Below are 25,615 nucleotides of genomic sequence, written 5' to 3' on the forward strand. Positions count from 1 at the left end.
AAATGCTCCTCGTTGTCTTAATTATTTTGACTGCGAGGGTGTGATTGATGGGCACGAGCAGTGCATATCTTCGCCTGTCTTAACTCATCTCCTTCCGCCTTCTTCAGACTGTGCAGCCTCATGGCCGCGGCATGCGAGAAGGGATCAGCAGAGGCCGCCCAGTCTGAAGCAGGTGTAAGGACGTGTGTGAGCGGCCAAAATATTTACTGCTCAAGGCCACGAATCCCAGCACCGCAGTGTGGCTTTATGAAAAGACACTGTGGGTCTGGGATTTATGGCCATCGTTAACCGCACCGGCCAACATGAAATGAGGTCATAAGATGGGCAGCGCTAACAGGGCATTGCCAAGGGATAACACAAGAGCGCAGACTCCTGTACAGCAAATAACAACGCTCAGGAAGCTGCGCCAAGCACCAAGGCGTTATTTTGGACACCTGTGCTGCGTCTCATCAAAAAACCAAGTCACGCATCCACTACAGTTTGACTGTAGAATGGGGTAAATTGTGTATGTCTTTCATTCAGCGTGTGCAAGTAGACAAATTAATAGAGCAACCTTTCACTTGTGCAGCATTAATACTGCACAAGGTGTGTCTCTTGTACTTTGTAACACCTGAGGGGGGGGTTAAAGGTTTCCTTTGAAATTGGTTCAACTAGGCTTCGGCCTACACTCTGCTCCTCTCCTCCTCCTCCTGCTTCAACACGGGCTCTAACATCGCAAGTTTTTGCCCGCAAGTGCTAGCTGCACAGATAAAAACACACGCCATTGTGTTAGTGGGGTTCAGCAACGCCAGCTGTTCCCCCAGTGTGTAGCCGGCAAAGTGTCCTGCAAACGCAACGCAGACACAAAGCTGCCTCCAGTGCAGGCTTCGGCCTACACTCATCTCCCCCTGCTTACCCTTTGCTCCAACACCGCTAGTTGGGGCTCTAGGAAGACAATCTTTAATAGGCAAGGCAACGCATCCGGGTTCCAGCACCGCCAGCTGGTTCTCGGCAGTGTTCTTGTCACAGGTACTCCCTCGTGCCAAGCCTGGTTTCAGCACCGTCAGCTGTTTCCGGGTTGTGTCAACTTCACTGAGACGCCTATGCTTGCCCCGTCGTGGGGCGGTCGAGTTAGCCAACTCCAGGGTGCCTCCAGTTTAGGAGCTTCCTATGTGGGCTGCGTGAACTGGTAGTGAAGGCTGGTTCTGTAGTGCCAGTAGGCCCAGCTCCCCCTGTAGGACTGTTGGGGTTCGGTAACTGCGGCTGCCTCGCGGCCTAGCTGTTCTCTCCTCTCCTGTGGGCCTTGGGGTCCACCACCTGGTTCCAGCACCGCCAGCTGGTTCTCGGCAGTGTTCTTGTCACAGGTACTCCCTCGTGCCAAGCCTGGTTTCAGCACCGTCAGCTGTTTCCGGGTTGTGTCAACTTCACTGAGACGCCTATGCTTGCCCCGTCGTGGGGCGGTCGAGTTAGCCAACTCCAGGGTGCCTCCAGTGTAGGAGCTTCCTATGTGGGCTGCGTGAACTGGTAGTCAAGGCTGGTTCTGTAGTGCCAGTAGGCCCAGCTCCCCCTGTAGGACTGTTGGGGTTCGGTAACTGCGGCTGCCTCGCGGCCTAGCTGTTCTCTCCTCTCCTGTGGGCCTTGGGGTCCACCACCTGGTTCCAGCACCGTCAGCTGGTTCCGGGCCGAGCCTTTGGCTAAGGTGCCTCCTCCTGGGTATCCGAGTTCCGCCAACGCCAGGCGGTCCTTGGTAGTGCTTTTAAGCGCGGGCACCTACAGCTTAGTAACCGGGTTCCAGCACCGTCAGCTGGTCCTCGGTCGTGCCATTGGCTCTTGCACACTGGGGCAACGCATCCGGGTTCCAGCACCGCCAGCTGGTTCTCGGCAGTGTTCTTGTCACAGGTACTCCCTCGTGCCAAGCCTGGTTTCAGCACCGTCAGCTGTTTCCGGGTTGTGTCAACTTCACTGAGACGCCTATGCTTGCCCCGTCGTGGGGCGGTCGAGTTAGCCAACTCCAGGGTGCCTCCAGTTTAGGAGCTTCCTATGTGGGCTGCGTGAACTGGTAGTCAAGGCTGGTTCTGTAGTGCCAGTAGGCCCAGCTCCCCCTGTAGGACTGTTGGGGTTCGGTAACTGCGGCTGCCTCGCGGCCTAGCTGTTCTCTCCTCTCCTGTGGGCCTTGGGGTCCACCACCTGGTTCCAGCACCGTCAGCTGGTTCCGGGCCGAGCCTTTGGCTTAGGTGCCTCCTCCTGGGTATCCGAGTTCCGCCAACGCCAGGCGGTCCTTGGTAGTGCTTTTAAGCGCGGGCACCTACAGCTTAGTAACCGGGTTCCAGCACCGTCAGCTGGTCCTCGGTCGTGCCATTGGCTCTTGCACACTGGGGCAACGCATCCGGGTTCCAGCACCGCCAGCTGGTTCTCGGCAGTGTTCTTGTCACAGGTACTCCCTCGTGCCAAGCCTGGTTTCAGCACCGTCAGCTGTTTCCGGGTTGTGTCAACTTCACTGAGACGCCTATGCTTGCCCCGTCGTGGGGCGGTCGAGTTAGCCAACTCCAGGGTGCCTCCAGTTTAGGAGCTTCCTATGTGGGCTGCGTGAACTGGTAGTCAAGGCTGGTTCTGTAGTGCCAGTAGGCCCAGCTCCCCCTGTAGGACTGTTGGGGTTCGGTAACTGCGGCTGCCTCGCGGCCTAGCTGTTCTCTCCTCTCCTGTGGGCCTTGGGGTCCACCACCTGGTTCCAGCACCGTCAGCTGGTTCCGGGCCGAGCCTTTGGCTAAGGTGCCTCCTCCTGGGTATCCGAGTTCCGCCAACGCCAGGCGGTCCTTGGTAGTGCTTTTAAGCGCGGGCACCTACAGCTTAGTAACCGGGTTCCAGCACCGTCAGCTGGTCCTCGGTCGTGCCATTGGCTCTTGCACACTGGGGCAACGCATCCGGGTTCCAGCACCGCCAGCTGGTTCTCGGCAGTGTTCTTGTCACAGGTACTCCCTCGTGCCAAGCCTGGTTTCAGCACCGTCAGCTGTTTCCGGGTTGTGTCAACTTCACTGAGACGCCTATGCTTGCCCCGTCGTGGGGCGGTCGAGTTAGCCAACTCCAGGGTGCCTCCAGTTTAGGAGCTTCCTATGTGGGCTGCGTGAACTGGTAGTCAAGGCTGGTTCTGTAGTGCCAGTAGGCCCAGCTCCCCCTGTAGGACTGTTGGGGTTCGGTAACTGCGGCTGCCTCGCGGCCTAGCTGTTCTCTCCTCTCCTGTGGGCCTTGGGGTCCACCACCTGGTTCCAGCACCGTCAGCTGGTTCCGGGCCGAGCCTTTGGCTTAGGTGCCTCCTCCTGGGTATCCGAGTTCCGCCAACGCCAGGCGGTCCTTGGTAGTGCTTTTAAGCGCGGGCACCTACAGCTTAGTAACCGGGTTCCAGCACCGTCAGCTGGTCCTCGGTCGTGCCATTGGCTCTTGCACACTGGGGCAACGCATCCGGGTTCCAGCACCGCCAGCTGGTTCTCGGCAGTGTTCTTGTCACAGGTACTCCCTCGTGCCAAGCCTGGTTTCAGCACCGTCAGCTGTTTCCGGGTTTTGTCAACTTCACTGAGACGCCTATGCTTGCCCCGTCGTGGGGCGGTCGAGTTAGCCAACTCCAGGGTGCCTCCAGTTTAGGAGCTTCCTATGTGGGCTGCGTGAACTGGTAGTCAAGGCTGGTTCTGTAGTGCCAGTAGGCCCAGCTCCCCCTGTAGGACTGTTGGGGTTCGGTAACTGCGGCTGCCTCGCGGCCTAGCTGTTCTCTCCTCTCCTGTGGGCCTTGGGGTCCACCACCTGGTTCCAGCACCGTCAGCTGGTTCCGGGCCGAGCCTTTGGCTTAGGTGCCTCCTCCTGGGTATCCGAGTTCCGCCAACGCCAGGCGGTCCTTGGTAGTGCTTTTAAGCGCGGGCACCTACAGCTTAGTAACCGGGTTCCAGCACCGTCAGCTGGTCCTCGGTCGTGCCATTGGCTCTTGCACACTGGGGCAACGCATCCGGGTTCCAGCACCGCCAGCTGGTTCTCGGCAGTGTTCTTGTCACAGGTACTCCCTCGTGCCAAGCCTGGTTTCAGCACCGTCAGCTGTTTCCGGGTTGTGTCAACTTCACTGAGACGCCTATGCTTGCCCCGTCGTGGGGCGGTCGAGTTAGCCAACTCCAGGGTGCCTCCAGTTTAGGAGCTTCCTATGTGGGCTGCGTGAACTGGTAGTCAAGGCTGGTTCTGTAGTGCCAGTAGGCCCAGCTCCCCCTGTAGGACTGTTGGGGTTCGGTAACTGCGGCTGCCTCGCGGCCTAGCTGTTCTCTCCTCTCCTGTGGGCCTTGGGGTCCACCACCTGGTTCCAGCACCGTCAGCTGGTTCTCGGCAGTGTCTTTTGCTCTTGTACCTTCTGCTCCCCATCCTGGTTCCAGTACCGTCAGCTGGTTCCGGGCAGAGCCTTTGGCTTAGGTGCCTCCTTCTGGGTATCCAAGTTCCACCAATGTCAGGTGGTCCTTGGTAGTGCTTTCAGGCACGGGTACCTCCTGCTTAGTAACCGGGTTCCAGTAACGTCAGCTGGTCCTTGGTAGTTCCATTGGCTCTTGGACATTCGGCTACCCATCCGGGTTCCAGTACCGTCAGCTGGTTCTCGGCAGTGTCTTTTGCTCTTGTACCTTCTGCTCCCCATCCTGGTTCCAGTAACGTCATTTGGTTCCGGGCAGAGCCTTTGGCTTAGGTGCCTCCTTCTGGGTATCCGAGTTCCGCCAACGTCAGGCGGTCCTTGGTAGTGCTTTTTAGCACGGGTACCTCCTGCTTAGTAACCGGGTTCCAGTAACGTCAGCTGGTCCTCGGTAGTTCCATAGGCTCTTGAACCTTCGGGTAGCCATCCGAGTTCCAGTTCCATCAGCTGGTTCTTGGCATTTTCTCAGCCTTCTTGTACCTTCTGCTACATTTCCAAGTTGAAGACCCTAACGTCGACAACCCGGAAGACCACCCCGATGACGACGACCCGGAAGACCACCCCGATGACGACGACGACGACGACGGCGGAGACGACGACGGCTGAGACGACGACGGCGGAGATGACGACACTGGAGACGAAGACCCTGGAGACGACAACATGGAAGACCGAGAAGCAGAAGAACAAGAGGCTGCAGAACAAAGAGCAGAAGAACATTAAGCATAAGACTTAATATCAGAGCAAAAGATATTATCTAAATTATATGCAGAAGAAGACTAAGCAGTGTATGGGGGTGAGTCCGTTCCTCCTCGTGGTGCCCCTGGATAAAGCCTGATGCTGCAGGCCAAACTGAACGCGGACAAATGTAACTTTTGTGACTGGCAGAACGGAAGGTGTAATCTTCCAACTTTTATAGATAACAACTACGGGAATGCCTGTCACAAATGAGAATATGATGAAGAAGTAGAATAGGAAGAATAATAACAGTGGAATAAAAAGAATATGTAGAATAGGAAGAATAATAATAGTTGAAGAAAATGAATATGAAGAATGTAATAAAAAAAAAAATAGGTAGAAGATGAAGAAGAAGATGAATAAGGTGAAGAAGTTGATGTCAAGGATGCTGATGATGATGAAGATGAAAGTGTGGGAAAAGAAAAAAAAAAAAAAAAGAAAAAAAAGAAGGGGAAGGGCGTGGAATAGTGAAACATCAATATCTGACAAAATAAAAAAAATTTACATACTCAATATCTTTTTCAATCCGAACTTCTTTAAAAAAAAAAAAAAAACATGCTATTCTATTTGATTGGACTAATCCTCATTGCCTTTAATGTCTCCGCCACCTCCCCCATACATCCTACATTATTCTTAGTTGTTTTCCTTCAGGTAGAATGAACCTACAAGGAAAGAAAGGGTTTATTTTAATTCCGATATTTTGGTCCCATTGACTTGCATTGGGATCGGGTATCGGTATCGGCGATATCCGATATTTTTTGAATATCGGCCGATCCAAACCGATACCGATACTTTCCGATATCGGAAGGTATCGCTCAACACTAATCATTACACATGTTGGACTTGAAGTGTCACATCTTCAAACACAGTATTTTGGAAAAAGAATAGGGAAGGACTGAGGGGGATGGCAAAAAGAAAACAATGTTTCCTGGAAGAATAGAATATGAACCATAGAATGGGATAGAACATGGAAAAAGGGGTCACACAAGGTGATACTGCACATGAAACGTGTGTGAACGTTTGTAACAGTAAATAGATCTTATATAAGAGTAAACTGTCAGCCAAAACTCTAAATTTTTATCTGAATTGTGATGCGAGTGAATTCTCCTCTCTCTCTGTAGTTTTTCTTGCCTTGTTTTGCTTTATGTTTGTTTTTATTTCATATTTACTGCAAATATTTCATTACTGTAAACATTTCATTATTCAGTTTGATTTATATTTTACAGGATTTATACAGGCAGTTCCAGCTCCATGAATAGTTGGCAGATTAACCCAAATGAAAGTGAATGTCCACTGTAGGAAAGCCATGTAGGCCTGGGTTAAATCCTAGCACTGCAGGCCTTGATTAGATTCACCTGGCTAGTTTTGACTAAGAACCAGGCTTGTGTTCATCTGTGAGCTCTCAGCCTGCTGGGGATGTTGAGCAGAGTGAAGTTTGTTGAAGCAGGTGAGTGACCAGCCAAAATGTCAGCTGTAGCTGGGAGAGAGACAAGCCAGAGTCTCTTTCTGAATGGAGGGTCACTTGCACTAAAGCTGTTCCATCCAGCATGTCCACATGGATATATTTTCTCTCTGAACCCTGCTTATACAGGTACTATACAGATGATCAGGTTTTTAAATACATCAGATAGGGATTATATACATTAGATAGGACTGCTCTATATGGGTATACCTTGACGATTGGTGGAGCAGCTTAGTATACATTTTTTTGCAAAAAAACGTATCAACTAAATACCCTGTGTTTTTCCATCTTTTGACTAGCACTTGCTTATTACTGTGATTTTTTTTACAACAGAGTATTTTTGGCCTCACTGTGCTCTTTTGTGTCTTCATCTTTCTGAAATGGAGACTGCATATGTCAGCTAGGAAAGCTGAGAAGTCTGCATGTTGGAGCTGCAGAGTAACATGGACGCCGCAGCTTGCTAAGTGTGAGCTGTGCATGGCACAGGTGTAATCTGGTTAATGTATCATGTGGGACAAGTAATTTTAGTATAATAGGCATAGTGTGCCATAGGAATATAGGAAATGTGAAGTATAGGATAAGTGATATAATACATAGTGTTGTGAGGGTGATGTGCCCAGTTATATAAAGTAGGGACAGACATAGTTAAAGTTGGGACTAGCCCACAGTGAGAGCTTCCTGATAGATGGTCAGATAGGGAACTACAGTTACCAAGTTCAAGTTGCAGAGGTCTAGCATCTATAGTTCGGGGCAGTGGGAGGCCTTACTGGAATCCCTTTCAGACATTTCTACAATGTCCATAGCTCAAGGACAAGTACTACGAGGAGTGCCTTATCCTCCGGCGTACAGAGGAAGTTGGACGAGGATCCGCGTTAAGGGAAGGTAACGGATACCTAAGTGTACTGGATGGGAAATCCCTGGGGCTGATGGAAATATTAAGCATGAAGAAAGTCCAGGAAGAATGTACAGCAATGCTCAAAATGTACTGTGCTAAGGAAACAAGGAAAAAGAAGTGTTGTGCCCAATACAGCGTGTTACAATCTGATGAATTTGAACTAACTATGGTTCCGGGCACACCTGTGGACAGGTCTTTCCTTGGTTTCTCTGGCCTAGAGCAGGAAAATGAGACTCTGCCTACAGTCCGGCCCCGGAGCATGGGCATATCATTAGCTGCAAACTTCTAAAACTGATTACACAAGAACCACAAGACAGATTTCTTCACTCAGGTATCATTTTAATCAGTGTAGCAGTGGCAACATGACAAGGTCTCTAGTTTACTTAGCAAAATCCTGCTGACAGGTTCACTTTAATGAATGCGCCCCATTTGTTTATTAAGTGAGAGATACTCAGCTCTTAGTGTACTCCATCCTCTATAACACTGGCATAACCAAATACATCTGAATTTCCCTGAAAAGCTTTAACTTTGAATCCATGAGTCATCTCTGATTATTAGGTTATCTCATATTTAAACTTTTCAGCGATATCCTAAATTTAGATTACTGATCCCTCTAATACCATCAAGCTTTTAGGATCAGCAACCTGGTCATCGAGTTTCAAGGTATGCGAAGAGATGTGCAACACTTTACAGATGTGGCACTTGCCTCTAGTTCTGCCTGATCTGATAAATGTAGATGGGAAAGAATAGGATAAAAAAAAGTGGTTTTGACGATCAGGAGTAGGGATGAGCTGACCCGTGGAAGTTCAGGTTCTGGTACCCAACCTGAAATTTAATCCAAAGTTCAGTTTGGGTACCAAAACTGTACCCGAACTTAAACCAGAACCCAGATCCAATTTAAAATAATAGGAACCCGAACTTTGGATCTGGAAAAAAAATCCCTTTCTCTCCAACGGACTTCTCCCTGAACTGCGAACACTGCAACAGACTGACTTCCGGGGGAATTCCTTTTTTCGGGTTTAGCACCACACAGTAAATGTCCGGTACAAACCCTGGACTTTTAACTTCTGGTTCTTTCATCTCTAATCAGAAGCAATGCTTATCATTCTGTGAAGAATATGTTGTAAATAAACCAGGACAGCAGACAAATACTCCATGTCCTTGTACAGAAGAGAAGGTTTAGCATCCTGATGTACTGGGTTCACCAGGGGCACAGTGTCGGTTTAGGTGAAGGGTACACAAACTTTTCCGGTCCATGCACCACATTTTCAGATTGGACCAATCCCAAGAGCCACAATATAATTTATAGGGTGATTGTGGCATAAATTTCAGCTTTCAGCAGAATCATCGTCAGTGAGACGTTGTGTGAAAATAAATTGTTTTGCTTGGGACCTATAGAAACCATGATCTGCATCATCATAGTATGGAGGATTGCAGGAAGAGAACAAATACTGGGAAGTCATAATGAATGGAGAGGAACTGCTACACATATAAACTAACTATAACAATTAACATCTACTGTCTTCTCAAGATAGTCCCTCTACAACATAAGCCTGCAGTTGTTCTACATTCCAACAGCAATTACTATCTGAGACATTTATGACAGTCACCTCCAACCTATGGGAAGGGGGGTGCCACTCCATGCTCATGCATGAGTCTTCATTGTAAGTAACTTATATTGCCAACTGGCCAAGTGTTTCACTGCTCCCATAAACATCAATGAAAATTGCCACTCACACGCATGACCACCTCTTCACCTCACCTACTCCTTACCTGAGTGTCACACAGGGGTTAGGAGACCTCTATCTACCAAGGGTTTGTCATCAATATAAAGTAGTGGAACAGCCTTTTCAGGTGTTTGTGGGTGCCCTCAAATACAGGGTTCCTGTGCAGCAGGTGCGCATGCTTCACATATATTGTATCATGTATCTTAATAATCTTTATTTTTTAATAATCTTTATTTTTATATAGCGGTAACATATTCCGCAGCGCTTTACAGTTTTTGCACACATTATCATCACTGTCCCCGATGGGGCTCACAATCTAAATTCCCTATCGGTATGTCTTTGGAATGTGGGAGGAAACCGGAGTGCCCAGAGGAAACCCACGCAAACACGGAGAGAACATACAAACTCTTTGCAGATGTTGTCCTGGGTCGGATTAGAACCCAGGACTCCAGCGCTGCAAGGCTGCTGTGCTAACCTTTTGCAATCTTAAAATTCATGCAGTTCAACAAAAAAATCTAAATGAAAAGGCATTCCCTTTGAGATTACATTACTTTTCAAATTCTATAAATTAATCCCAAATATCTCACTTCAATTAGTACTAATTAATATAAATAACCGCTTTTAAGTACAATCTGTTAGCTTAATTGCCTTTCTCAGAGAAGGCTCATTATTGCTGACTATAGCATAACAGTAGAAAAAGGCATGGACCGCATATCCAAAGCCCATACGCTGATCTATTGAAAATAAGCTAACATTTACAAAACTGAACATGAAGTTCATAGTTAACTGATCTTATCTTTGTCTGATAAGACTGTATGAAGCCCATTGCCAAGTCATGGTGCACCTCTCAGAGGGTCTCTAAAGGTACCGTTACACTTAACGACTTACCAACGATCACGACCAGCGATACGACCTGGCCGTGATCGTTGGTAAGTCGTTGTGTGGTCGCTGGGGAGCTGTCACACCTACAGCTCTCTCCAGCGACCAACGATCAGGGGAAAGACTTCGGCATCGTTGAAACTGTCTTCAACAATGCCGAAGTCCCCGGGTAACCAGGGTAAATATTGGGTTACTAAGCGCAGGGCTGCTCTTAGTAACCCGATATTTAACCTGGTTACCATTGCAAAAGTTAAAAATAAAACACTACATACTCACATTCCGATGTCTGTCACGTCCCCCGGCGTCAGCTTCCCGCACTGACTGTGTCAGCGCCGGCCGTAAAGCAGAGCACAGCGGTGACGTCCACGCTGTGCTCTGCTTTACGGCCGGCGCTGACAGTCAGTGCAGGGAAGCTGACGCCGGGGGACGTGACAGACATCGGAATGTGAGTATGTAGTGTTTTATTTTTTTAACTTTTACAATGGTAACCAGGGTAAATATCGGGTTACTAAGCACGGCCCTGCGCTTAGTAACCCGATGTTTACCCTGGTTACAATTGAACACATCGCTGGATCGGCGTCCACATACGCCGATCCAGCGATGACAGTGGGTGATCAGCAACCAAAAAAAGGTCCTGATCATTCCCCAGCGACCAACGATCTCCTAGCAGGGGCCTGATCGTTGGTCGCTGTCACACATAACGAGATCGTTAGCGGGATCGTTGCTACGTCACAAAAAGCGTGACATTGCAACGATATCGTTAACGAAATCATTATGTGTGAAGGTACCTTAGCTCTATAGGAGTGGTGCTGTGCGGCACCATCAGGCGGATCAACCCAGGTGCCAACACAACACCCATGCTGCAAGGCAGAGGTCACCCTACTCCATAGTCACAGCAACAATGGCCACCACTCAAGACCAAGTGAAATGTGCTAAAAAACTCACTTTTCACATGATTGTAGACAAAAAGATCCCTCCTGTAATCTCCTGCTAACTTAAAACACCTGGGATAAATGGGAGGAGTGCTGGCATCAAGCAAAACAATAAAAGAGGAGACATGATTGTCTTTCTGCAGCTTGTGGGTGATTCCTTTATCTACCTCAGTGCTTATAAAAAACTGCTAAAATTGGATCAGACTGCAAACTGGATCTGCAAATGAATGAAGATTACAGACCGAAATTTAGTGCAAATTTATTAACTAAGTGTAACCGCTAATGTGTAAAAAAAAATAATTTTCCCATGTCAAAGATGTCCATAGCCATTAAAAGGAATTCGTCCTCAGGTTTTTACTGTGTAATGAGAACAGCATGATGCAGAGTTCAGAGATCCTGATTCCAGCCATGTGTCTCTTCCTAGGCTGTGTTTTGTTATTTCAATACAATCGGTGTTTTATCAGCAGGAGATTATGACTCGAGGACTAGGTGTTCTGTGCTTCCTGGTCCAACCTCACCAGTGATTAGCAGCTTTCTGTCAATATACAGTGTTCACAGAAAGCTGCCAATCAGTGGTGTGGGTGGGGTTATACAAAGCTCAGCATTCTGAGCTTTGCTTAATCTGCAGCAAACTGTAGCCATGGCCGAGGATACCGGGGCGTCTGTGCCCTGGCCTCCAACACATGAAAATAATGTCCATTACTCTGCATACCTGGCAGGCAGGGGGCCCACTCACCGTCGGGGACATTGGTGTGCTATGGTTCCGGCCCCTGCGAGTGGACCCCCCTCTGCCTGCTCCGGGCCCCGGCACTTGCGATGCTTACTTCTCCCGATTCCAGCACTGCAGCGTCCTTCATCCTCTGACTGTGATGTTCAGGTCAGAGGCGCGATGACGTCACCAGTGCGCGCCCCCTGCCTGAGCAGTCACAGCACAGAGAGCAGGAAGATGCTGAGGAGTCCAGAGAAGACCAGCGACAAGCAATGAGAGGTGAGCATTTCATTTTTTTTATATTTGGAGGAATATATGGGGACCATCAGAAGGAGCTTATATATGGAGCATTATATGGAGCCAATTCTATAGGGAGCATCTTATGGGGCCAATTTAACATGGAGCATCTTATGGGGCAAATTCTATATGGAGCTTCTTAATGGGGCCAATTCTATATGAAGCTTCTTAATGGGGCCAATTTAATATGGAGCATCTTATGGGTCCAATTCTGTATGGAGCATCTTATGGGGCCAATTCTATATGGAGCTTCTTAATGGGGCCAATTTAATATGGAGCATCTTATGGGGCCAATTCTATATGGAGCTTGTTAATGGAGCCAATTCTTTATGGAGCATCTTATGGGGCCAATTCTATATGGAACTTCTTAATGGAGCCAATTCTATATTGAGCATCTTATGGGGCCAATTCTATATGGAGCTTCTTAATGGGGCCAATTCTATATGGAGCTTCTTATGGGGCCAATTCTATATGGAGCTTCTTAATGGGGCCAATTCTATATGGAGCTTCTTAATGGGCCAATTCTATATGGAGCATCATATGGGGCAAATTCTAAATGGAGCTTCTTAATGGGGCCAATTTAATATGGAGCATCTTATGGGGCCAATTCTGTATGGAACTTCTTAATGGAGTAAATTCTATATGGAGCATCCACCCATTTCTTCTGATACATGTTGGCACCAATGACACGGCAAGGAAGGACCTACCGACAATCTGCAAAGACTTTGAAGAGTTGGGGAAGAAAGTAAAGGAACTGGAAGCACAGGTAGTTTTTTCTTCTATCCTTCCAGTAGACGGACATGGCACCAGGAGATGGAACAGGATCCTTGATGCAAACAACTGGCTAAGACGATGGTGCAGACAACAAGGATTCGGATTCCTGGACCACGGTGTGAATTACTTGTACGATGGACTCCTCGCCAGAGACGGACTACACCTCAACAAACCTGGGAAACACACATTCGCCAGAAGACTCGCTACACTCATCAGGAGGGCGTTAAACTAGAAGAAGAGGGGACGGGAAGAAAAACATTAGACTCGAACAAAGCAGACCCAGGAAAACATACTCAGAAGGGAGGTAAGAACATTTCTAAAACAATCCACAGCGAGGAGATTGGAACAAAACAAAATCCTCTAAACTGCATGCTCGCAAACGCCAGAAGCCTGACAAACAAGATGGAAGAACTAGAAGCAGAAATATCTACAGGTAACTTTGACATAGTGGGAATAACCGAGACATGGTTAGATGAAAGCTATGACTGGGCAGTTAACTTACAGGGTTACAGTCTGTTTAGAAAGGATCGTAAAAATCGGAGAGGAGGAGGTGTTTGTCTCTATGTAAAGTCTTGTCTAAAGTCCACTTTAAGGGAGGATATTAGCGAAGGAAATGAGGATGTCGAGTCCATATGGGTCGAAATTCATGGAGGGAAAAATGGTAACAAAATTCTCATTGGGGTCTGTTACAAACCCCCAAATATAACAGAATCCATGGAAAGTCTACTTCTAATGCAGATAGATGAAGCTGCAATCCATAATGAGGTCCTGGTTATGGGGGACTTTAACTACCCGGATATTAACTGGGAAACAGAAACCTGTGAAACCCATAAAGGCAACAGGTTTCTGCTAATAACCAAGAAAAATTATCTTTCACAATTGGTGCAGAATACAACCAGAGGAGCAGCACTTTTAGACCTAATACTATCTAATAGACCTGACAGAATAACAAATCTGCAGGTAGTTGGGCATCTAGGAAATAGCGACCACAATATTGTACAGTTTCACCTGTCTTTCACTAGGGGGACTTGTCAGGGAGTCACAAAAACACTGAACTTTAGGAAGGCAAAGTTTGACCAGCTTAGAGATGCCCATAATCTGGTAGACTGGGACAATATCCTCAGAAATAAGAATACAGATAATAAATGGGAAATGTTTAACCCCTTAATCCCATAAGACGTACTATCCCGTCCAGGTGACCTGGGACTTAATTCCCAGTGACGGGATAGTACATCATATGCGATCGGCCGCGCTCACGGGGGGAGCGCGGCCGATCGCGGCCGGGTGTCAGCTGCCTATCGCAGCTGACATCCGGCACTATGTGCCAGGAGCGGTCACGGACCGCTCCCGGCACATTAACCCCCTGGCACACCGCGATCAAAGATGATCGCGATGTGCCGGCGGTGCAGGGAAGCATCGCACAGGGAGGGGGCTCCCTGCGTGCTTCCCTGAGACGATCGGTACACGGTGATGTACTCACCGTGTACCGAGCGTCTTCTCCCTGCAGTCCCCGGATCCAAAATGGCCGCCGGGCTGCATCCGGGTCCTGCAGGGAGCACTTCCGGGTCAGGATCAGGCTGCAGCTGCAGCTCTAATCCTGCCCGGCTGTATGTCAGATCACCGATCTGATAGAGTGCTGTGCACACTGTCAGATCGGTGATCTGTGATGTCCCCCCCTGGGACAAAGTGAAAAAGTAGAAAAAAAAATTTACACACGTGTAAAAAAAAAAAAAAAATTCCTAAATAAAGAAGAAAAAAAAAAAATATTATTCCCATAAATACATTTCTTTATCTAAAAAAAAACAAAAAAACAATAAAAGTACACATATTTAGTATCGCTGCGTCCGTAACGACCCGACCTATAAAACTGGCCCACTAGTTAACCCCTTCAGTGAACACCGTAAAAAAAAAAAAAACGAGCCAAAAAAACAACGCTTTATTATCATAATGCTGAACAAAAAGTGGAATAACACGCGATCAAAAAGACAGATATAAATAACCATGATACCGCTGAAAGCGTCATCTTGTCCCGCAAAAAATGAGCCGCCATATAGCATCATAACCAAAAAAATAAAAAAGTTATAGTCCTCAGAATAAAGTGATGCCAAAATAATTAAATAATTATTTTTTCTATAAAATAGCTTTTATCGTATAAAAGCGCCAAAACATAAAAAAAATGATATAAATGAGGTATCGCTGTAATCGTACTGACCCGAAGAATAAAACTGCTTTATCAATTTTACCAAACGCGGAACGGTATAAACGCCTCCCCCAAAAGAAATTCATGAATAGCTGGTTTTTGGTCATTCTGCCTCACAAAAAATCAGAATAAAAAGCGATCAAAAACTGTCACGTGTCCGAAAATGTAAGCGATAAAAACGTCAACTCGTCCCGCAAAAAACAAGACCTCACATGACTCTGTGGACCAAAATATGGAAAAATTATAGGTCTCAAAATGTGGAGACGCAAAAACTTTTTTACTATAAAAAGCGTCTTTTAGTGTGTGACAGCTGCCAATCATAAAAATCCAATCTAAAAAACGCTATAAAAGTAAATCAAACCCCCCTTCATCACCCCCTTAGTTAGGCTAGGTTCACATTGCGTTAATGGGTTAACGCTAATGGACAGCGTTGCACGGCGAAAATGTCACAATTAACGCCGTGCAACGGGTCCGTTAGCACACCCATTGACAGCAATGTGATTTTCGGGTGTAGCGCATCACTAGAGCGTGCCATTTTCGGCTCGCGCTAGCAAGGTGCCGTTCTTTTGTGACGCGCCTCGGACGCCGAGGTCCGATCCCCGATCTTCCAGAGCGGGGACGTTAACGCGACCACTAAACACGACACCTAAAAAGACATTGCGTTAGCGCAATCCGCTAGTGCTAAACGGATTTCCCTAACGCAATGTGAACCTAGCCTTAGGGAAAAATAATAAAATTTAAAAAAATGTATTTATTTCCATTTTCCCATTCGGGTTAGGGCTAGGGTTAGGGCTAGGGTTAGGGTTAGGGTTTGGATTACATTTACGGTTGGGATTAGGGTTGGGATTAGAATTAGGGGTGTGTCAGGGTTAGGTGTGTGGTTAGGGTTACAGTTGGGATTAGGGTTAGGGGTGTGTCTGGGTTAGAGGTGTGGTTAGGGTTACAGTTGGGATTAGGGTTAGGGGTGCGTTTGGATTAGGGTTTCATTTATAATTGGGGGGTTTCCTCTGTTTAGGCACATCAGGGGCTCTCCAAACGCGACATGGCGTCCGATCTCAATTCCAGCCAATTCTGCATTGAAAAAGTAAAACAGTGCTCCTTCACTTCCGAGCTCTCCCGTGCGCCCAAACAGGGGTTTACCCCAACATATGGGGTATCATCGTACTCGAGACAAATTGGACAACAACTTTTTGGGTCCAAGTTCTCTTGTTATCCTTGGGAAAATAAAAATTTGGGGGGCTAAAAATCATTTTTGTGGGAAAAAAAAAGGATTTTTTATTTTCACGGCTCTGCGTTGTAAACTGTAGTGAAACACTTGGGGGTTCAAAGTTTTCACAACACATCTAGATAAGTTCCGTGGGAGGTCTAGTTTCCAATATGAGGTCACTTATGGGGGGTTTGTACTGTTTGGGTACATCAGGGGCTCTGCAAATGCAACGTGACGCCTGCAGACCAATCCATCTAAGTCTGCATTCCAAATGGCGCTCCTTCCCTTCCGAGTTCTGCCATGCGCCCAAACAGTGGTTCCCCCCCACATATGGGGTATCAGCGTACTCAGGACAAATTGGACAACAACTTTTGGGGTCCAATTTATTCTGTTACCCTTGTAAAAATACAAAGCTGGGGGCTAAAAAAATCATTTTTGTGAAAAAAAAAGAATTTTTATTTTCACGGCTCTGCGTTATAAACTGTAGTGAAACACTTAGGGGTTCAAAGTTCTCACAACACATCTAGATAAGTTCCTTGGGAGGTCTAGTTTCTAATATGGGGTCACTTGTGGGGGGTTTGTACTGTTTGGGTACATCAGGGGCTCTGCAAATGCAACGTGACTCCTGCAGACCAATCCATCTAAGTCTGCATTCCAAATGGTGCTCCTTCCCTTCCGAGCTCTGCCATGCGCCCAAACAGTGGTTCCCCCCCACATATTGGATATCAGCGTACTCAGGACAAATTGGACAACAACTTTTGGGGTCCAATTTATTCTGTTACCCTTGTGAAAATACAAAACTGGGGGTTAAAAAATAATTTTTGCGAAAAAAAAAAAAAATTATTTTAATGGCTCTGCGTTATAAACTGTAGTGAAACACTTGGAGGTTCAAAGCTCTCAAAACACATCTAGATAAGTTCCTTAGGGGGTCTAGTTTCCAAAATGGTGTCACTTGTGGGGGGTTTTAATGTTTAGGCACATCAGGGGCTCTCCAAACCAACATGGCGTCCCATCTTAATTCCAGTCAATTTTGCATTGAAAAGTCAAATGGCGCTCCTTCCCTTCCGAGCTCTGCTATGCGCCCAAAAAGTGGTTTACCCCCACATATGGGGTATCGTCGCACTCAGGACAAATTGCACAACAACTTTTGTGGTCTAATTTCTTCTCTTACCCTTGGGAAAATAAAAAATTGGTGGCGAAAAGATCATTTTTGTGAAAAAATATGATTTTTTATTTTTACGGCTCTGCATTATAAACTTCTGTGAAGCACTTGTTGGGTCAAAGTGCTCACCACACCTCTAGATAAGTTCCTTAAGGGGTCTACTTTCCAAAATGGTGTCACTTGTGGGGATTTCAATGTTTAGGCACATCAGGGGCTCTCCAAACGCAACATGGCATCTCATCTCAATTCCAGTCAATTTTGCATTGAAAAGTAAAATGGCGCTCCTTCCCTTCCGAGCTCTGCCATACGCCCAAACAATGGTTTACACCCATATATGGGGTATCAGCATACTCAGGACAAATTGGACAACAATTTTTGAGGTCCAATTTCTTCTCTTACTCTTGGGAAAATAAAAAATTGGGGTCGAAAAGATCATTTTTGTGAAAAAATATGATTTTTTATTTTTACGGCTCTGCATTATAAACTTCTGTGAAGCAATTGGTGGGTCAAAGTGGTCACCACACATCTAGATAAGTTCCTTAGGGTGTCTACCTTCCAAAATGGTGTCACTTGTGGGGGGTTTCAATGTTTAGGCACATGAGGGGCTCTCCAAACGCAACATGGCGTCCCATCTCAATTCCTGTCAATTTTGCATTGAAAAGTCAAATGGCGCTCCTTTCCTTCCGAGCTCTGCCATGCGCCCAAACAGTGGCTTACCCCCACATATGGGGTATCAGCGTACTCAGTACAGATTGTACAACAACGTTTGGCATCCATTTTATCCTGTTACCCTTGGTAAAATAAAACAAATTGGAGCTGAAATAAATTTTGTGTGAAAAAAAGTTAAATATTCATTTTTATTTAAACATTCCAAAAATTCCTGTGAAGCCCCTGAAGGGTTAATAAACTTCTTGAATGTGGTTTTGAGCACCTTGAGGGGTGCAGTTTTTAGAATGCTGTCACACTTGGGTATTTTCTATCATATAGACCCCTCAAAATTACTTCAAATGAGATGTGGTCCCTAAAATAAAATGGTGTTGTAAAAATGAGAAATTGCTGGTCAACTTTTAACCCTTATAACTCCCTAACAAAAAAACATTTTGGTTCCAAAATTGTGCTGATGTAAAGTAGACATGTGGGAAATGTTACTTATTAAGTATTTTGCGTGACATATCTCTGTGATTTAAGGGCATAAAAATTTAAAGTTGGAAAATTGCGAAATTTTCTAAATTTTCGCCAAATTTCCGTTTTTTTCACAAATAAACGCAAGTTATATCGAATAAATGTTACCACTAAAATGAAGTACAATATGTCACGAGAAAATAATGTCAGAATCGCCAAGATCCGTTGAAGTGTTCCAGAGTTATAACCTCATAAAGGGACAGTGGTCAGAATTGTAAAAATTGGCCCGGTCATTAACGTGCAAACCACCCTCGGGGCTTAAGGGGTTAAGAACATCCTAAATAGGCAGTGTAAGCGGTTTATACCTTGTGGGAATAAAAGGACTAGAAATAGGAAAAACCCAATGTGGCTAAACAAAGAAGTAAGACAGGCAATTAATAGTAAAAAGAAAGCATTTGCACTACTAAAGCAGGATGGCACCATTGAAGCTCTAAAAAACTATAGGGAGAAAAATACTTTATCTAAAAAACTAATTAAAGCTGCCAAAAAGGAAACAGAGAAGCACATTGCTAAGGAGAGTAAAACTAATCCCAAACTGTTCTTCAACTATATCAATAGTAAAAGAATAAAAACTGAAAATGTAGGCCCCTTAAAAAATAGTGAGGAAAGAATGGTTGTAGATGATGAGGAAAAAGCTAACATATTAAACACCTTCTTCTCCACGGTATTCACGGTGGAAAATGAAATGCTAGGTGAAATCCCAAGAAACAATGAAAACCCTATATTAAGGGTCACCAATCTAACCCAAGAAGAGGTGCGAAACCGACTAAATAAGATTAAAATAGATAAATCTCCGGGTCCGGATGGCATACACCCACGAGTACTAAGAGAACTAAGTAATGTAATAGATAAACCATTATTTCTTATTTTTAGGGACTCTATAGCGACAGGGTCTGTTCCGCAGGACTGGCGCATAGCAAATGTGGTGCCAATATTCAAAAAGGGCTCTAAAAGTGAACCTGGAAATTATAGGCCAGTAAGTCTAACCTCTATTGTTGGTAAAATATTTGAAGGGTTTCTGAGGGATGTTATTCTGGATTATCTCAATGAGAATAACTGTTTAACTCCATATCAGCATGGGTTTATGAGAAATCGCTCCTGTCAAACCAATCTAATCAGTTTTTATGAAGAGGTAAGCTATAGGCTGGACCACGGTGAGTCATTGGACGTGGTATATCTCGATTTTTCCAAAGCGTTTGATACCGTGCCGCACAAGAGGTTGGTACACAAAATGAGAATGCTTGGTCTGGGGGAAAATGTGTGTAAATGGGTTAGTAACTGGCTTAGTGATAGAAAGCAGAGGGTGGTTATAAATGGTATAGTCTCTAACTGGGTCGCTGTGACCAGTGGGGTACCGCAGGGGTCAGTATTGGGACCTGTTCTCTTCAACATATTCATTAATGATCTGGTAGAAGGTTTACACAGTAAAATATCGATATTTGCAGATGATACAAAACTATGTAAAGCAGTTAATACAAGAGAAGATAGTATTCTGCTACAGATGGATCTGGATAAGTTGGAAACTTGGGCTGAAAGGTGGCAGATGAGGTTTAACAATGATAAATGTAAGGTTATACACATGGGAAGAGGGAATCAATATCACCATTACACACTGAACGGGAAACCACTGGGTAAATCTGACAGGGAGAAGGACTTGGGGATCCTAGTTAATGATAAACTTACCTGGAGCAGCCAGTGCCAGGCAGCAGCTGCCAAGGCAAACAGGATCATGGGGTGCATTAAAAGAGGTCTGGATACACATGATGAGAGCATTATACTGCCTCTGTACAAATCCCTAGTTAGACCGCACATGGAGTACTGTGTCCAGTTTTGGGCACCGGTGCTCAGGAAGGATATAATGGAACTAGAGAGAGTACAAAGGAGGGCAACAAAATTAATAAAGGGGATGGGAGAACTACAATACCCAGATAGATTAGCGAAATTAGGATTATTTAGTCTAGAAAAAAGACGACTGAGGGGCGATCTAATAACCATGTATAAGTATATAAGGGGACAATACAAATATCTCGCTGAGGATCTGTTTATGCCAAGGAAGGTGACGGGCACAAGGGGGCATTCTTTGCGTCTGGAGGAGAGAAGGTTTTTCCACCAACATAGAAGAGGATTCTTTACTGTTAGGGCAGTGAGAATCTGGAATTGCTTGCCTGAGGAGGTGGTGATGGCGAACTCAGTCGAGGGGTTCAAGAGAGGCCTGGATGTCTTCCTGGAGCAGAACAATATTGTATCATACAATTATTAGGTTCTGTAGAAGGACGTAGATCTGGGTATTTATTATGATGGAATATAGGCTGAACTGGATGGACAAATGTCTTTTTTCGGCCTTACTAACTATGTTACTATGTTACTATGTTATTACACACTGAATGGGAAACCACTGGGTAAATCTGACAGGGAGAAGGACTTGGGGATCCTAGTTAATGATAAACTTACCTGGAGCAGCCAGTGCCAGGCAGCAGCTGCCAAGGCAAACAGGATTATGGGGTGCATTAAAAGAGGTCTGGATACACATGATGAGAGCATTATACTGCCTCTGTACAAATCCCTAGTTAGACCGCACATGGAGTACTGTGTCCAGTTTTGGGCACCGGTGCTCAGGAAGGATATAATGGAACTAGAGAGAGTACAAAGGAGGGCAACAAAATTAATAAAGGGGATGGGAGAACTACAATACCCAGATAGATTAGCGAAATTAGGATTATTTAGTCTAGAAAAAAGACGACTGAGGGGCGATCTAATAACCATGTATAAGTATATAAGGGGACAATACAAATATCTTGCTGAGGATCTGTTTATACCAAGGAAGGTGACGGGCACAAGGGGGCATTCTTTGCGTCTGGAGGAGAGAAGGTTTTTCCACCAACATAGAAGAAGATTCTTTACTGTTAGGGCAATGAGAATCTGGAATTGCTTGCCTGAGGAGGTGGTGATGGCAAACTCAGTCGAGGGGTTCAAGAGAGGCCTGGATGTCTTCCTGGAGCAGAACAATATTGTATCATACAATTATTAGGTTCTGTAGAAGGACGTAGATCTGGGGATTTATTATGATGGAATATAGGCTGAACTGGATGGACAAATGTCTTTTTTCGGCCTTACTAACTATGTTACTATGTTACTATGTTATGGGGCCAATTCAGTATGGAGCAGTATATGGGGCCAATTACATATGGAGCAGTATATGGGGCCAATTACATATGGAGCAGTATATGGAGCCAATAATACAGTATATGAAGCATCTTATGGGACTGTTAAAGGGTATTGACTTTTAAGATTGCTACTTCCAATAGGTGGCACTAGAGTTCAAGTCCTCTTTGACTAAGCAATTTGCATAACAATAATGTAAAATACATAAGGATAGAGTGAAAGTGAAAATCTGCATGTTATTATTTGTGCCTTCTCTAGGTTTTTCAATGACTTTATCCGCATCCGCGTTTTTTCTGTCATTTCTATTTTATCTTACTGACTGAGCACTCCTCCCCTCACCATGTGGTTTTAAATTACATCTAATTACCTTTGGTTCCGTTCAACCCATATATGTAGGCTTTACTGAGAGAGGTGTCCACATTCACCCATGCATACAGACATTAGCCTTAGGTAAGTGTGCACATTTGGACAGGGAGGTCAGGGACCCATCAGATTAATGAGGCCACCTTGACGATGGTTGATGGGCTCACACTATTTGGCCAAATTTTGTGCAAAGTGTCTCATAAATATTTTTCCTAATGTTTAAAAGCCATTTTGCTATTCATATTTCATGTATTTCATATTCGACATGCTTTGGCACGATAGAGTGCAACCTTTTTTTTGCATATTGTATATGGAGGTAGCTGCTCCTGGTATGCACCTATTCACACTAGTTTGGATGTGCCAGTCGTTTTTCTGTCATTTCTGTTGGCTTACTGACTGAGCACTCCTCCCTTCACCATGTGGTTTTTAATTACATCTAATTACATTTGGTTCCGGCCAACCCATATATGTAGGCCTTACTGAGAGAGGTGTCCACATTCACCCATGCATACAGACATTAGCCTTAGGTAAGTGTTTACATTTGGACAGGGAGGTCAGGAACCCATCAGATTAATGAGGCCACCTTGACGATGGTTGATGGGCTCACACTATTTGGCCAAATTTTCTGCAAAGCGTCTCATAAATATTTTTCCTAATGTTCAAAAGCCATTTTGCTATTCATATTTCATGTATTTCATATTTGACATGCTTTGGCACGATAGAGTGCAACCTTTTTTTGTATATTTTATCCGCATTGTGGCTCTTGACCAACTTTCATAGCGGAATGTGGCTCTCAAGGTAAGAAAGGTTGGGGAGCCCTGCTATAGATGATTCAGCATAAACAGAGACACAGTCCATTTCAAACTGTAAACGAAGAACTTTACTTGGGTTCAACTGTAGCACATCCACATCAATTACAATATCACTTAGTTCGAATTGCAGCACATTCACGTCAGTTACAGCATCAACACAGTTGTCACGATTAGTGATGAGCGAATATACTCGTTACTCGAGATTTCCCGAGCAGGCTCGGGTGACTTTAGAGTATTTTTTAGTGCTCGGAGATTTAGTTTTTATTGCCGCAGCTGAATGATTTACATCTCTTAGCCAGCGTAAGCACATGTGGGGGTTGCCTTGTTGCTAGGGAATCCCCACATGTAATCAAGCTGGCTAACAGATGTAAATCATTCAGCTGCGGCAAGAAAAACTAAATCTCCGAGCACTAAAAAATACTCGGAGGTCACCCGAGCGTACTCGGGAAATCTCGAGTAACGAGTATATTCGCTCATCACTAGTCACGATCCATGTTTGGATCTGTGGCAGATCTGGTTTCCCTCAGATTAAAACCTTTTTTCTTACAGGTCATTGGGGGTTAATGCAGTTTTCCCCTCCAGTGACCGCTGGTGTTATTCCATTGCTGCCTAGTCTGCTGATGCGGGTGGTGACCACTCCCACCATCCTTCAAAAGGTCACCTAATGCATCAGCTGACTGGTGGTTATACAGGTCCTTTTGGAGACCAACCTGGCTGGAGAAGGAGCTTGCTGAGTGCTGTTCTTCAGCTGAATTCTTATCTGGTGCCTTACTCTGCTGTTCGGTGCATTGCAGCAGAGAAAGCTAAGTGTGGTGTTATTGTTTCTTTGTCCCTTTGATTTCTGTATCTTCCCCTGTGTTGTATTAGTGCAGCGGTGGGACCAGTGCTCTCACCTGCCAATCCCCTACTTAGGGATAGGTGCAGGGCAAGCGAGGGCTTAGGTATCCTGCTCAGTGACAGGTTGAAAAAACCTATATAGGGACGCCAGGGAGATTAGGGCACATCCTTAGGAGAGTGCAGGAGGTGTCCGTTTCCCCATTCCCTATCGCAGGGCCCACCATTGTTAAAGTGTCCCCGGTGTACCCTTGTGTGTTTCGCCGTTTGGTGACCGTCCATTCGGCGGGTCGTGTAACGTTAGAACAGTCACTTCATGACAACAGCCTTCTTCACCTCTGTTACTTTCCATGTGTCTTCACTAATTCCGTCCAGGGGTTCCCCGGGTCGTACCGAACCGTTCGGTACTGCAGCGTCCTCCCTTTCCAGCATAAATAATCTTAGGATTTCCCTCATCTGTTTCGCACAGACAGAAGGGCTTCAGCCCATGTAGATAGATGCCACATTTTCGGAGCGACCTTCATCTTTTTCATGCTGTAATTCCTTAGCTGCACTTGCTGACCCACTAGCATTACACAACTGGGTCCTTTCCTTTAAACGTTGCGGTGCTGCTGCACTGTCCTGGGCATTTAAGCCTTTCGGGACGCCTGGGGCTCCCTTGCCCCTGTGAGCTGTGCCAGCTCACGGTCTTTTCTCTCCTAGAATCAGGAAATGCACAAGCTCTACCCTCAGCTAACTCCTCCTATCATAAACTATGTACACTATCATGCTCCATCTCGTGTCCAAACTGAGATACTGCACTTTCCCTATAATGAAGTAGTATTCACTATAAACAGCACACAAAATGGCATAGTAAATACGGTAACCTCACAGCAATTACAATCAAGTAATTTACATTATACCTCAGCACTAAAGTGGGAACAAAATAGCAGCATACATGGGCATAAAAGCAAACATAAAATGTTTTTTTTATGAGAATCGGGTCGGTTCTTAAAGGGGTGGGGTGAGCACCAGTCCTTAGACCCCCTTACACTATCGCAACTGCTGCATTCAGGAAACTAAGTGATACATAAGTGGAATCAGGGTGACTTTACCTACAATGTGCTGCTGTTGAATTACATGACAAAAACCTGCTTACAGATTGACTTTAACCCCTTAACGACTGCCGATACGCCTTTTAACGGCGGCCGCTAAGGGTACTTAAACCACAGCGCCGTTAATTAAGGGCGCTGTGGAAAAAGTAAATAGCGCCCCCTAGAGTCGGATTTTCTCCGGGGTCTCGGCTGCCGGGGGTAGCCGAGACCCCAGAGAACATGATTCGGGGTTTTTTTTACCGACCCCGCATTTGCGATCGCCGGTAATTAACCGTTTACCGGCGATCGCAAAAAAAAAACAAAAACGCGATTTCTTTTTAATTTCTCTGTCCTCTGATGTGATCGCACATCAGAGGACAGAGAAATGGGGTACCAGGTAGCCCCCCGATACTCACCTGTCTCCCCCGATGCTCCTCGTGGCTCCCGATGGGCGCCGCCATCTTCAAAATGGCGGGCGCATGCGCAGTGCGCCCGCCGGACGGCACCGGGAGAATCTTTGGGGTCTCGGCTGCTGGGGGTAGCCGAGACCCCAAAGAACATGATCGGGGTCGGTTTTACCGACCTGTGTTTTGCGATCGCCGGTAATTAACTGTTTACCGGCGACCGCAAAAAGAAAAAAAGAAGAAAAAAAAAGTAAAGTGTAATTCTCTGTCCTCTGATGTGATCGCACATCAGAGGACAGAGAAATGGGATTCGGGGACCCTATCATACTCACCGGTGTCCCTGGGTCCTCCTGCTGCTCCTCCTGTCTGCCGGGGAAAAGAAAATGGCAGGCGCATGC

The sequence above is a fragment of the Ranitomeya imitator genome, chromosome 3 (assembly GCF_032444005.1).
Source record: "Ranitomeya imitator isolate aRanImi1 chromosome 3, aRanImi1.pri, whole genome shotgun sequence".
Taxonomy (NCBI): Eukaryota; Metazoa; Chordata; class Amphibia; order Anura; family Dendrobatidae; genus Ranitomeya; species Ranitomeya imitator.